At 51.4% G+C, this 15309-nt stretch overlaps 1 pseudogene; it reads left to right on the top strand.

Annotated features, from left to right (window-relative positions):
* Positions 1-14700, top strand: part of LOC144095580 (uncharacterized) — a 35196-nt pseudogene extending 20496 nt beyond the window's left edge.
* Positions 14701-15309: the final 609 nt, after the last annotated feature.

Raw genomic sequence — 15309 nt, 5'->3', positions numbered from 1 at the left:
AGATAAAGTATTTGTACACAAACTCATATTCTATAGTGTGCAACACAAAGCAGCAAGGAAATGCGTCAACATGTTCGGATTGAATAGGACAGGCTGAAACGATGAGTGCTTAAGCAACTCCGACTAACTAAGCAATCACACTTCAAGCAGTAACAATGGACTGCTCGATGAATTTAAATTCCTACTCTGCATAGCGACACACGAGAGTGATGTCTACTTTTTGAGCACCTGAGAGCTGAGGCAACCATGGCAGCTGCATGCACTCTCTGTGCCTGCCCATTAGTTCAATAGTGCCACCTAGTGTTGCCAGGTGGCGCAAGCTGTCCGCGAAGACGATGAGGTTGCGATCGTGCTATCGTGGATCGGCCGCCATTACCGTCTCCTCTTGCCGACTCCAGCTGTTGAAGCGTCTCTCCGTGAGAACTCCGTGACAATTTGGTGGAGCCTGCTGGGTACGAGTATCCCATGCAGGAAACCCCTCCAGGGAGCCGTGCCGCCAGCCCTGCGCCGATTGACACCCCGGTACACCGCTTCAGCCGGAGGCTGCAGGGACTTTCACCGGAGCTTGGACCACTCGCGACAGTCATGATGCCAGCCACCGGTATTTTCACGCAAGCTGCCGGTGCTACACCTGCCCACTATACCTTGCAGACCCTGCGGGTTCCCAAGGCCTTCCACGGGGACCTTTTCGAAGACGTGGAGGACTGGTTCCTTCACTTCGAGCGTGTGGCTGCTTATAACCAGTGGGACGACGCCGCGAAACTAAGAAACGTCTACTTTAGCCTAGAGGATGGCGCCCGCACGTGGTTTGAGAACCGTGAGGAAGTTTTAACTTCCTGGCGAGAGTTTCGCCGTCGCCTGCTGGAGGCCTACACCAGCGCGGATCGCCGCGAAAGAGCGGAGCGGGCAATCCAGTCCCGCGTCCAGCTACCGAACGAAAGCGTACAAATGTACGTCGAGGACATGACGCGGCTCTTCAGGAGAGCTGATCCTGCCATGCCTGAAGGGAAGAAACTTCGGCACTTAATGAGAGGCGTCAAAGAGCAGCTGTTCGCAGGCCTCGTGCGCAGCCCACCATCTACAGTTGCTGCATTTCTTTCGGAAGCCACAACGATGGAGAAGGTCCTGCAACAACGTTGCGCCAGTGACGACCGGCCCGTGCATGCTGCTGCAGTCACATCATCGTTTGCCACCATCGGGCAGCATCCTGATGATTTGCGGGAACTTATTCGCACAATCGTGCGTGAGGAGCTTCACAAATTTTGTAGCCCGTCGCAGCCTGCGCTCGGTTCCATCTCCGCTCTTGTACGAGAGGAGGTGCAACAGGCGTTCCGGGGCCCTGTTCCTGTGGTCGACGTACCACCTCTGCCTGGGGACTACCACCGTCCGACGTACGCCGAAGTTGCAAGGCGTCCGGCTCCCGCTTCGCCGCCACCAATTCACGCCACGCCTCAAGCCCCGCGGCCCTCTGTGCAACCGGTGCAGTACTTCGAGGATCGTCGAGCACCCCTCCGAAAGGCCGACGTTTGGCGTACACCTAACCGACGACCGCTCTGTTTTCACTGCGGAGAGCCAGGTCATCTTTATCGAAATTGTTATTACCGACGCATCGGCATCCAAGGCTTCCGCACCGACTCACCGAGACCCCGTCATGGTGAACGACCCCCTGAAATTGAAGAATTCCTTGCGGACCAGCGCAATCCATCCCGAGCGCAGCGGCAGTCGCGCTCACCCTCACCGAGGCGCTCTTCCCCGACACCTCCCGGCTTCTCGCGAGCGGCACCGGGCCGATCGCCAAGTCCTCGTCGGGAAAACTGAAACCCGCGACCTTCGGGGGCGAGGTCGCTGGGGGGCGCTGTGCTGAAGACCTCCCGTCGTCGCCGCTACATTCCGACAAAAACCCGCCGACGCCATCACCAGAGTTAAAAAACCGCGTTTCTTTAGAAATACCCGTTCTTATCGATGGTCGCAGAGTAAGCGCATTAGTTGATACCGGGGCCGATTATTCGATCTTAAGTGGACAACTGGCGACCATTCTGAAAAAAGTGATTACCCCTTGGCCTGGCGCGCACCTTCGAACTGCCGGCGGTCATCTGGTTACGCCCAAGGGTATGTGCACTGCTCGCGTTCAGATCAGCAAGTCCACGTTCGTCGTCAGCTGCATCGTCCTGGGCGAGTGGTCTCGGGACCTAATCCTCGGCATCGACTTTCTGCGGGAGTATGGAGCAATTATCGATCTGCGCAACCGAATCGTCATGTTTTCCACAGAGCAAGCCGCCGAACTCGACAACTCCTGCCAACGCAGTGCCGCACTTCGCGTTTTCGCAGACAGCGTCACACTTCCGCCCCGTAGCAGTGTTTTGATTGAAGTCGCCTGTGCTGAGTTGCACGACGCTGAAGCAGTCACCGAGGCTAATCATTCGCTCCTCCTGACTCAAGGCATCTGCGCCACTCGAAGCTTACTAACAATTCGCGCTGGCCGGTCTGCGATCCTTGTTACAAATTTTTCTCCAGAGCACCGGCACCTTTTCTCTGGAACTGCGATCGCTACCGCTGAAGCGGTTGTGGATGTTCCGGTCTGCTTTGCGTTCGCGGCAGCGGCCCCTGACGACCAATCATCGCGCGCTACTGACGACCAATCTGTTCCGAAAGTCGACATCAACTGCAACCTCCCCGAAGGAAAGCGCCTGGCCTTAGAGCACTTGCTATTGGAGTATAAACAGTGTTTCGCTTCTTCGTCGAAAGTTCGTCAAACACGAAGACGCCGACACGCTGTCGCGTGCACCACTCGACTCTTCCGGTCCCGAAATCGACGACGACAGCGGTTTCCTCGGTATACTTAATGCATCGGACATAATAGCCCGGCAGCGGGCTGACACGGACCTCCGACCGCTGATTGACAACCTTGAAGGTCACGCCATGCCTCTACCACGACACTTCGCTCGACGTCTCGGCTCTTTCTGTTTGCGCGAAGGTATCTTATACAAGAAGAACTCGAGAGGCCAAGAAAGAGCTTACCTTCTGGTACTTCCGGCCGATCTTCGCGCCGACATTTTATTGGCATGCCACGACGAGCCGACTTCAGGCCATCTGGGTTTTTCCCGGATGCTCGCCAGGATACGCAACATGTACTACTGGCCCGGACTCTCGGACGATGTCCAAAGGTACGTAAAAAGCTGCCGTGAATGCCTGCGCTGGAAGACGCCACCGCTTAAGCCGGCGGGTTTTCTCAAGCCCGTTACTACACCCCGCTCTCCGTTCGATCAAATAGGAATGGACCTTCTCGGTCCTTTTCCGTTGTCACTCTCAGGAAACAAGTGGATCATAGTCGCTACTGACTATTTGACTCGCTACGCCGAGACCAAGGCGATACCCTGTGCCACAGCTTCAGAGGTCGCCGACTTTTTCATGCAAAACATCGTCTTGCGGCACGGAGCCCCTTCGTGCGTTATTACCGACAGAGGCACAGCGTTTACAGCGCAGCTAATCGACCATATATTTACGTTGAGCTGCACTAGCCATCGCAAGACCACAGCTTATCATCCGCAGAGCAATGGGCTAACCGAACGCTTAAACAAGACCATTGCGGACATGCTGTCAATGTACGTAGACGTTCAGCACAAAACTTGGGATGAGGTGCTACCGTACGTCACATTTGCGTACAACACGGCCCTCCAGGAGACTACACGCTTTACTCCCTTTCGTCTTGTATATGGACGTGAAGTCCAGAGCATGCTTGACGCGATGCTACCATGCCTCGATGACGACCAACTCGCACCCGATGTTCATGAAATTGCCCAACGCGCTGAAGAAGCCCGTCAGCTTGCCCGCGTACACATCGGCCAGCAGCAGGGCACTGATGCGCGCCGTTACAACCTTCGACACCGACAGGTCGACTACAATCCCGGTGAACAAGTTTGGGTGTGGACACCTGTCCGCCGCCAGGGCTTGTCCGAGAAACTACTCTGCCGGTACTTTGGCCCCTATAAAGTGCTACGGCGTATCAGTGATGTTACCTATGAAGTGGTTCCCGACGGTGCCGCGCAACCGAGACGTCGACAGCCCAACAGCTCTGACATTGTGCACGTTGTGCGGCTTAAGCCGTACTATGCCCGATAACGGCTTAGCGGCCCTCCGTTGTGACTCTGTGTGTGCTCCGTTTTCCTCGAGCCTTAGCGCGCCTACGCTGCTGGCGGCTCCACTGCGATGCCCTTCTTTTTCGGAGGGGGGAATAATGCCACCTAGTGTTGCCAGGTGGCGCAAGCTGTCCGCGAAGACGATGAGGTTGCGATCGTGCTATCGTGGATCGGCCGCCATTACCGTCTCCTCTTGCCGACTCCAGCTGTTGAAGCGTCTCTCCGTGAGCACTCCGTGACAATAGTATCCAAAATGTGGCACATACGCGTTCTAGCTAGAAGTGGACGACCCTGTACATAATGTCCGCCTGGCTGTGCAAACCACTTGCACAAAATACGCCAACGTATCTCTTGCGTTTAAAATTTAAATCTGCAAATATTACACAAATGTCACACTATAAGTACAGTCGAAGGAATTAAAAGATAATGATTGTTACATGCAAATTACCACTGAGGAGGTAAATAAAAACTAGATTGTCAACAGAGTGAACAAAACCCTGGATTTATACATATTGTAATGGGACCGACAGGCGCAGCGCAGCAAAGAAGCGGACGAATTCAAGCGGGACAACGAAGAACAGACGAAGTGCAGCTGGGTTTTTCGAACGACGCCTGTGAGTGTGCCCGTCGTGTCGCCGGTCAACCAAGACCAACCGACCTGTGCTTCAAATAAACGCCTTGACACTTGGTGGAGGTGCCTCGGTTCCCGTCCCGGTCCTCATCCTGGAACTTCGAAGTGGAACGCTCCTCGTCTCCGCCACCATGCCGGAAGGTCAGAGTGAACCATCGCAGCCCATCCCTGCCACCGTACTCTGTCACGGGGTGCAGCGCCAGCGTGACCCTTCTCCATTTAGTGGCACCGATGACCAAGACGTCGACGATTGGCTGGCCTCCTATGAGCGCATCAGCACTTACAATCGGTGGGACGATTCCGTGAAACTTAGCAACGTCCTCTTCTATCTAACGGACGTTGCCAACCTATGGTTTCGCAACCATGAGGCCGATCTTCCCACCTGGACGTCCTTTAAAACGAGCTTCGCCGACGTTTTCGGCCGCCCCGCCGTCCGGAAGCTTCGCGCCGAGCAACGTCTTCGTGCTCGTTCTCAGCTCCCTTCCGAGACGTTCACAAGCTACATCGAGGACATCGTTGACCTGTGCAAGCGTGTCAACCCCTCCATGTCCGAATGGGATAAACTCAACCACATACTTAAAGGCATAGCCGATGACGCTTTCCAGATGCTGCTGGCGAAGAACCCCACCTCCGTCGCTACCGTCATCCAGCTGTGCCAAAGCTTCGACGAACTCCGCAAGCAACGCACATCTACGCGGCAGTCCGGCGCACCTGCGGGGGGTCTTGCTGGCTTGGCCTTTGGTGGCTCGTCTGCTGAGCAGTCCCTGTTCATGCAGCAGGTTAAAGACTTCATCCGCGAAAAGATCGCTCGCCAGCTTTCTCTGCTGCATCACATTCCCGACCCCGTCTGACCTCCGCACGACCTGGCGCCATCTCTCACGCCCACTATCCGTCGTGCTATTCAGGAGCAGGTCGCTGCAGTTCTGCCATCCAGTCCCCCACCTCCTCCTGTGGCAGCGCCGCTCACCTATGCTGAAGCCGTCACCGGTACACGCAGCTCGCCCACCTCTGCCGCCTACCCTAGCAGCCCGGCCTTTTATGCTCCATCGCCGTCTATACCCCCGCCGCAGGTCCCGGTTCGTCGACCCCGCCGAAACCCTACGAACCCCTGGCGTACCGAGGACAATCGACCGATATGCTATTCCTGCGGTCTTGAAAACTTGAAAAAATGTTACTTCGGTGCAACGCAGCTCACAATTTTAGGCCATGTCATCTCCAAAGACGGCGTTCTTCCTGACCCTGCCAAACTTCGCGCCGTCGCTGACTCCTCCAAACGAACCACCTTAAAAGAACTTCGCAGTTTTACAGGCTTATGCTCATATTTTCGCCGCTTCATCCGAAATTTGGCCAGTATCATCGCCCCTTTAACGCAGCTTCTTGCCGGCAGCCCGAACCTTTCGTCTTGGTCCCCCGCCTGCGATACCGCGTTCAGCACTTTACGCAGCCTGCTGGTCTCTCCCCCATCCTTCGCCATTTTGATCCCGCCTGTCCGACAGAAGTTCACACTGATACGAGCGGTGTGGGCTTGGGCGCAGTTCTTGCCCAGCGAAAGCCTGGGTATCCGGAATACGTCGTCGCTTACGCCAGCCGCGCCCTCACCAAGGCGGAATCAAACTATTCTGTCACAGAAAAAGAATGTCTCGCCATCGATTGGGCAATTGCCAAGTTCCGCCCTTACATTTACGGCCGGCCCTTCTATGTCGTCGCAGACCACCATGCCCTATGCTGGCTATCCTCCCTCAAAGATCCTTCTGGCCGACTCGCCCGCTGGGCTTTACGTCCCCAGGAGTTTGATATACACGTCATTAATCGCTCCGGCCGCAAGCACTGGGACGCCGACGCCCTTTCTCGTTCACCACTCCCATGCGAGTCAACCTCTGCCCTCGTCTGTGCCTACGAATTCTCTTCGTTCGACATCCCTGATATGCTCTCCGAACAACTGAAGGATCTTTGGATCACCTCGCTGCTAAACTTCCTGAACACTCCCTCGCCGCATCATTCGACCCGGACCCTTCGCCGCCAAGCCCACCACTTCGCCGTTCGTTATGGCCTCTTATACCGCCGTAATTACCTCTCCGACGGCCGGAAGTGGCTGCTGGTCATCCCTCGACACCTCTGTGCTACAATCTGTGCCTCTTTTCACGCCGCTCCACAATGCGGCCACGCCGGTGTACTGAAAACATATGCTCGCCTTCGTCAGCGATTCTACTGGCGAGGTATGTACCGCTACATACGTCAGAACATTCGGTCATGCACCGCCTGCCAACGTCGCAAGAAACCTCCCCACTCCGCCGCCGCTCCTTTGCAGCCATTACCTTGCCCTGGCCGACCCTTTGACCGCGTCGGCATTGATCTTTATGGCCCGCTTCCAACTACTTCGGCTAATAATCGGTGGATCATCGTTGCCGTTGACCATCTCACCCGTTACGTCGAAACGTCGGCTCTCAAATCTGCTACCGCAAACGATGTCGCTCACTTCATTCTACACAGTCTTCTTCTTCGTCACGGCGCCCCGAAAGAACTTCTTCCTGCCAAGCGTCTTCCTGGTGATTCCAAGCTGGTCTGATTCCTGCCGGCTGATTCCTGCCTCGTGTCAACGGGGCGGTACTACGGTAACTTCATTGATACGTATACCACGGAACCATGCCTTCACTGTAGCGCCTGCGCAAGCATCCTTCTTCTGGCCTTAAAAGCTGTCACCTCGAGAACCCCAGCTTCATTGCAGCAGTGGTTGCAGTCATCGAACGTACCACCAAGCATCGTTCCTTGTTCACCCTGGCTTCCAAGCCCCTGCAGATCCCAAAGTTGCTGCCAAGCGTCTTCCTGGGTATTCCAAGCTGGTTTGATTCCTGCCTCGTGTCAACGGGGCGGTACTACGCTATCTTCATTGATACGTATACCACGGAACCGTAACTTTACTGTAGCGCGTGCGCAAGCATCCATCTTCTGGCCTTAAAAGCCGTCACCTCGAGGCCCCCAGCTTCATTGCAGCATTGGTTGCAGTCATCGAATCTACCGCTAAGCATCGTTCCTTGTTCACCCAGGTTGGCGCCTTTAATCTTTTGCAATTCTGACTACCTCGACTGCAACCACTCCTGCTGCCAATTTTGCTTGCTTTGCTGTGCTATTTGTCTTCGCTTTTCTCATGACGCCGACTAATTTCGAGCTGGCTAAAAAAATTGAGAGTTTGGAGGCTATGTTTGAGGCCAAGATGACTGATTTGGTTAATCAACTTGTCACAAAAGTAAGCATCAAGCTTCAATAATCTGGTCTATACTTAGGTGGACTGGCCAAGGAAGTGTCTGACATGGATGCTAGTCTCACGCTCTTGAATAATATAGTCGAAAAAGTTCAGAGTAGTCAAGCGGAACTCTTGGCCGCAAACAAAGCGCTTAAACTCGAAAACGAAATGCTAAAAAATCAAATCCCCAATCAGGTTCAATATTCCGGAATCAATAATGTTGAAATCAAAGGTGTCCCTTGCACACAGGGCGAGGACTGTGTTGCAATTGTGGCGTCGATTGGAGAGAAAATAAGCTGCCCTGTTGAAACTGCCGACCTTGACATTGTTCATCGGGTGCCCACTCAGTCAGGGGAGAACATCATTGCTCGCTTCATTTCCCGCGCTAAAGGAAATGACTTCTTCGATAAAGATCGTAAGTCACGGCTTGACACCGGTACGTTAGGTTTCCCAAGTGCAGCAAAGGAGCCTGTTTATGTAAATGACCACCTTACTGTGGAAAACAAGAAACTTCTCAGTAAGGCACGAACACTCAAGAAAGAAAAGGGGTGCTGTTTCTCTGGACAAAAAACTGCCAAATTTTGGCACGTAACGACAGAGACCGTTCATGTTTTCCGCATTTTATTTGAATCCGACCTTTCCATTTTAACTTGAAATTCTGCATTTTTTTTTAATCTCTTCCATCAGTATGACCTCATACTTCACGCCTTCAAATCTAAAATCTTATCTTTCCCCTTCTTGCCGATCTCTTATTCATTTCAATGCGCGAAGTCTACGAAAACATTCGGACGACTTTGTTAACCTCTTATCAGCCACTCAACACCAATTCTCCGTAATCTGCGTGAGCGAAACTTGGCTGTCGGATGCCGACAAGAACCTGTGCACGTCGCCTTCATATAGCGCTGAATAGTGCCATCGTAGCGATAGCGCGCACGGTGGCACAGCGATCTTTATTTCCGCTTGCTATCACTATCGCCGCCGACTTGATCTATCGATAAAAGTGGGAAATTGTGAATCTGTATGGATAGAACCAGACAATTTTTTTTTCACTAGATATAAAAAATATAGTCATTGGCTGCATATACCGGTCGCCCTCGTCCCATGTGAAAGATTTCTGCTCAGCTCTGCACTCAGTCTTAGGGGTATTGTCAATGGAACTCCAAAATGGTATAATAATGGGTGACATCAATATTAACACACTAGATCCTGACTGCTCCTGATAAGTAGATTATATGGAAGTTTTAATTACTCATGGCTTCGAAAATTTTATCAACATTCCCTCACGCATTTCCGCTACTGGTTCAAGCTCCCTTATAGATCACGCTTTATCAAACCTAATGTCCACCCCTGATGCAGGTGTCATAGAAGCCGATATAACAGATCACTACCCTATTTTCATACAGTTGGATAACTGTGTTAACTATGTTAGGCACACTCAGTTCATTAAAAAAACATTAAACTCTGCATTATTCCTTGAACGGTTTGATATCATTGACTGGTCAGTGGTTAAGGCTCTGGATGACGCCGATATTGCATTCAGCAAGTTCTTTCTTATTATCACTAATACAATCGATGAGTGTTCTACTATATATAATTGCAATAAGAAGGTCTCAATTCCGAATAATCCCTGGATGACTTCTGGCCTTTTAAGCAGTTTGAGAAAAAAAGATGACCTCTACAGAAAATGGAAAAAGCAACCATTCAACTAAAGGCTTTTAGCGCGTTATAAGAAATATTCTAATGTATAAGGTTTGTTCTTTAGAACAGTGAAGAGAAAGTACTATGAAAGAGAAACAAATCACGCTGTAAATAACGTTCATAAGCAATGGAAAGTTGTTAATTCCTTCCTAAACAGAAACAACTCGAAAGCTCCCAAATCAAAAATAACTTCCGGTAAGGTAACATATACCAATCCCTCAGACATTGCTGAAGCCTTTAGTGATTCATTTGCTTTAGCCTCAGGAGTAATAAATACTGCCGCTAATCAAACATTACAACCATCTCCTCATAGCATTTTCCTTTCCCGTATCTCCCCTGATGAAATCGGCAAAATAATATGCAACCTGAAAGACGCCAGTCCAGGTCTCGATAATATTCAATCATCCCATATTAAGTTAATTGCGCATCTCATTTGCGATGTCCTCGCCATATTGTCAATCTGTTCTTGAAATCGGGCACTTTCCCTACTGCATTGAAAAAGACAAAGCTAATTCCAGTCTTCAAAAAGGAAGATAAACAAATCATTTCTAATTACCGCCCAATCGCTATTTTATCGTTTTTAAGTAAAATTATTGAAAAGCCATTGTTAACAGAATAAACGATTACTTAACAAAATTTGACATTCTCTCACTTAACCAGTTCGATTTCAGAATGGGATTCTCCACCGAATTAGCTGTGATCGCTCTCACCGATAAAATGAAATCCTACATCGACGCAGGTAACTTTGCTGTTGCATTATTTATTGACCTTTCCAAAGCTTTTTATTCCCTCATCCATGCTATTTTATTCAATAAGCTTGACGCTGTCGGCATAACTGGGCCTCCACTTTCGCTAATCAGAAGCTATTTATTTTAATAGAAAACAAGCTGTGTTCATCTCGGGAACATACTCAATATTCAAGACTACTAATGTTGGAGTTCCCCAAGGTTGCCTTCTTGGCCCTCTTCTATTCTTATTTTATATCAATGACCTCTCTAGGTGTCTTTATAATTCCAACTGCTATGCTTATGCTGACGAGACAACAATCTTAACCTCAGATTCACATATAAATAAAGTGGTCGATAAACGTAACATTGATGCGCGGAATGTATTCGATTAATGCAGAAATAATTTGCTGTTCATTAATGCATACAAATCCAGCTTTATAGTTTTTAGGTCACCTCAAAAAATTCTTTGCGAAAACCAGTCGGTAGGGTTCGGCGCGCTGTCGCATCTTTTTGTACATGTGTTCCGAATATTCCGCGAGAGGGCAGCGACCTATGCTGCGCGTCCGGTTTTGTATTATTTTGTTTTGCTTTGGTGCACGCCGTTAGAAGGAGACTCATACCTTTTTGGTTAGTCTCCCCATTCGTCCTTGCGGTTCCCTTAGCCGCTCCGGACGGCGGGGCTATCTGCCGGCCTCGACCATGGACCCCTGTCCCCTTGCCGAAGGATTGCTAGACCACCTGGAAGGAACTCGAGGGTAAGGGAAAACGGTGACATCAGTTTTGAGCTTTCCTATTCGTCAAAACTGATGAGCCGCAGTTAGCAGTTTACTTTTACGTGTGGAAAGGGGTGCGAGCATCTTCGGGGTGTACCTGCGAAGGGAGCCGCGCCCGGGGGCTTTTGTCTCTAGCGACAGCTAGCTGGCAGGCGCTCGGTCTGGGCGAGTGCGGAGGGAGTGGCCGTTGAGAGCTGGTGCGAGGCGCGCCAGTTTGACTGTTGGGACGCGGTGTCCCTCGCCTCTGTGCAGGTGGTCGGCTAGGCCAGCCGCGGATAGTTATGGCCGTATACTGACTTTTGTTTGTACCCATCTGTAAATAGCCTGTATAAAAGTTCGTTTCTCTATTAATCGCTTCGCCTGCAAGTCGTATCATCGCGAAGCCTTCAAGCAGTGCATCCAGTTTCTGGAAATCACCGGACCAACACCACCGGCAAACCTTTACTGGCGCAGTCGACAGTACTGGTGCTCTGCAGCGGCCCAGAGGAACGGGCGAAGACCGACGAAGAGAACGACGAAGTTCGGCATCCAAGGCGAGAACGACAGGCTACGGCGGTACGAAGGTACGAACCGCATCGGGCGTGAAACGCCGAAGACAAGGCCTTCAACAGACGGAGTGGTATCCCCGAGAAACGGCGGCAGTTGGAAGATTTCATTTCATTTCATTTATTTACCCTCAGGGCCGTTAGGCGTTGCAGAGGGGAGTGGGAATAGCATATAAGTACAAAAAACAAAAACAGCAGCTAAAACATTTGAATATAGTTACAGCACACATTGATTTAAGATTAGTAACAGCACTAGCAAAAGGCAGCATTACACAAAACAAACCACAAAAGAAAACAGCAGCGAATAAAATCAAACATAGATATAGACAGAGACTTATATAAAATTAGTAACAGCGTTTCGAAAGGCAACAGTATCGGTAATTTCAACAATATCGCGGGGAAGGTGATTCCAGCTGACACAAGTTCTGGGTATGAATGAATCGTGAAAACATCTCGTGCGACAAGGAGGGATCCAAACTTTGTGGTGGTGATCCATGCGTGCTGAAATATATGATGGTCTTCTTAACAACCTCTCTTTAAGATAAAGATTATGATAATTTTGTGAAAAGTACATAATGAAGCTATTGACCTGCGATGGGAAAGAAGCGGTAGGGAAAGGTTAGCTTTCATGGCAGTTACACTACTAATACGATGATAGTTGGAAAGTATGAAACGACAACCACGGTTTTGAACTGATTCTAAGTCAGAAATGAGAGATTCGACCCCAGGGTTCCACATCGATGAAGCATATTCCAATGTAGAGCGGACCAAAGTTTTGTAAAGTAGTAGTTTTAATGAACTCGGTGCATATGAAAAATTTCTGCGAAGGTATCCAAGGATGCGGTTAGCGTTATATATAATGTAGTCAACATGAGGTTTCCAAGACAGGTTAGAAGAGACATGAACACCCAGATATTTATAAGACAACACAGTTTCAAGAGTGATGCCATTAATGCATTAATGCCATTAATGCACGGCCTTCAGCGGACAGAAAACCGCATCCCCGAGTAAAGGCAGCTGCTAGCGGCTTCAGTCGGCACCTGGTCCGAGGTCGCCGCCATTCCTGCCCGAAAAGAGGACCCTGAGCGCAGCTCCGAGTGAGTTCCCTGGTTCTTTCGCTTTCTTAGCGGTCACTGTGAGACTAAGGCTTGCGTAGTTGATGATAACCTGATGTGGTCATCTTAACCCCGACAAGGCATCTACGATGGACAGCGGTAGTGACAGTGGTGACAGAGGGGACGGTGGAGACAGGGGCAGCAACGAGGCGTCGGGGTCACGGCATGGCCAAAACATTGAGAAAGAGTTGGAATTGTATGAAAAAAATAAGAGCCTTAGAGCTCGAGATGAAAATCATGCGTGCTCGAAGCCAGAATGCGGCGCCTTCCGAGGGCTAGCGGTTGAGACAGTACGCTAAGCTACTCGCCGGCGCGTTCCCCAAATTGCCGGCAGACGGTGAAGTACTCGTCTGGTTTGAGTCAGTGGAATGCTCGCTCGTGGTACAACGTGCCGAAGGAACATTGGGCGCAGCTTGTGTTCCCGGTGCTGGCTGAGCGGGTAGCCTACTTATCGACACGGTTCACCGCAGAGCAGCACCGGGACTATGACAAGTTGAAGGCGGTGGTCCTAGACGAGTTTAAACTTTCAGCCGCAGAGTATCAAAGGCGGTTTTCTGAGGCCACCAAGCGCCGCGAAGAAACCTGGAAGGCTTTTGTCACACGCGTCCAGAGTTACTTAAACTTTTATTTAAAGTCACGATGCGTGTCGTCTTTTGACGGATTATTGAAGCTACTGGTTGCCGACCAGGTCAAGGCGGGGCTATCAGAAGAAGCACATAAATATGTCAAGCTGCGCGAGGGTGAGAAATGGCTGAATGCGGATGAGATAGCTGCCCTGCTACAGACATACGAGGAAGCCGCCGGGGAGAGAAGCACTCAGAGGAAAGCCGACAGCTTTAAAGGTTTTGACACGCCCCCAAAACCGAGAACTGAAGCCACACCTATGCAGAAGCATGGAGCAGAGCGAGGAGACAGAATAGCCGCAGTCAGGCCAGGAGGAGAAAAGAAAAAGGTATCGCGGTCGGGTGGCTGTTTCCGATGCGGAAGCTGGAGACATGTTGTCGCGAACTGCCCATTTGATCGTGAGAACCCAGCTGATAGACGAGAGAGTCCACCGCGCGATGATAGGCTAACGGCACGCGTGTCCACCCATGCCTTGCAATCCACGCGTCCAGCGCTCAGGGACATTAAATCCGCTGTAGGGAAGCGGTTATTGGCGCTATTGTGGACACCGGTGCAGATATCACCGTAGTGCGCGAAAGCCTTGTACCTGAGGAGTTCGTATCCCCACATGGGACGATCGATCTCGTCTCCGCTTTCGGAGAGAAGGTAGAGGAAAAACTGGCAGTAGTTCCGTTGGCGCTGTGTCGGGGCACTCCCCTGATCGAGAATGTGGACGATGCGACACCGGTGTTGTGTGCGCTCACCGACAAGCTCACACAAGCCGACTGTCTAATTTCCGCAGACGCATGGGAACAGCTGCACGACTCGGGCAAGACGGACAGTGAGGGTCTCGTGCAGGCGGTGGGAACTCTGTCGCCGCCGTCTGAAGACAGACAAGATAGATCAGGGCCAGACGTGGGCACCGAGCTCGTCCTGGCGTTCGCAGACGAAACCCTGCCCCAGCAGACAGTTGACAGTAATGAGGTCGAGCCATCACAGGCGGGCGGCACGGCTGAGCTTAGCGGGGCACAGAAGTTTCGCGTGGAGCAGCATGAGGATGAGACTGTGCGTCAGGCCTGGCAGAACGCCAAACAAAGAAAGGCGGGCATGTCTATCGTAGACGGAGTTTTGTATCATAAAGATCAGGTGCTAGGCCAAGGGGTACAGCAGTTAGTACTGCCAAGATTACGGCGCGAGGCCGCACTCAGCCTAACACACGAGTCCTATTAGGGGGGAAACCTGGGCTTTCGCAAGACTGAAGCTCGCCTAAAGTACAGTTTCTACTGGCCGGACATGGAGTCGGATATTCGCAAACACTGTGACAGCTGCCATAGCTGTCAAGTGCGTTCAGACCACCGGCGAACCGATAGGGTACCGATAACGCCTCTCACTCGCCCGAAGTTTCCCTTTCAGAAAGTGAATGTGGATATCATAGGTCCGATTGAGCCATCGTCTGGCCGAGGACATCGGTACGCGCTTTGCATAATAGATCTGTGCACGCGTTGGCCAGAAGTAGTCTGCCTAAGGTCTTTGTCCGCCAGGACAACCTGCGACGCGCTGTTTTCGGTGTTTAGCCGGACTGGGGTTCCCGAGGTGGTGTGCTCAGACTGCGGCACCAATTTCACAGCCGCACTTACGAAGGAGTTCCTCGAAAGACTCGGCTGTACCCCGCGCTTTTCCGCTCCCAATCATCCGGAGAGCAATGGGGCGGTGGAGAGGTGGAACAGAGACTTTAAGACCATGCTCTCACACGTAATCGAAAATGAACCGAAAGACTGGGACAAGTTCATTCCCTTTCTTCTTTGGGCCTATCGGGAGGTGCCACACGACACCACTGGC

This window comes from Amblyomma americanum, chromosome 6 (genome assembly GCF_052857255.1).
Source record: "Amblyomma americanum isolate KBUSLIRL-KWMA chromosome 6, ASM5285725v1, whole genome shotgun sequence".
Lineage (NCBI taxonomy): Eukaryota > Metazoa > Arthropoda > Arachnida > Ixodida > Ixodidae > Amblyomma > Amblyomma americanum.
This window is presented reverse-complemented; position numbering and strand designations above follow the sequence as displayed.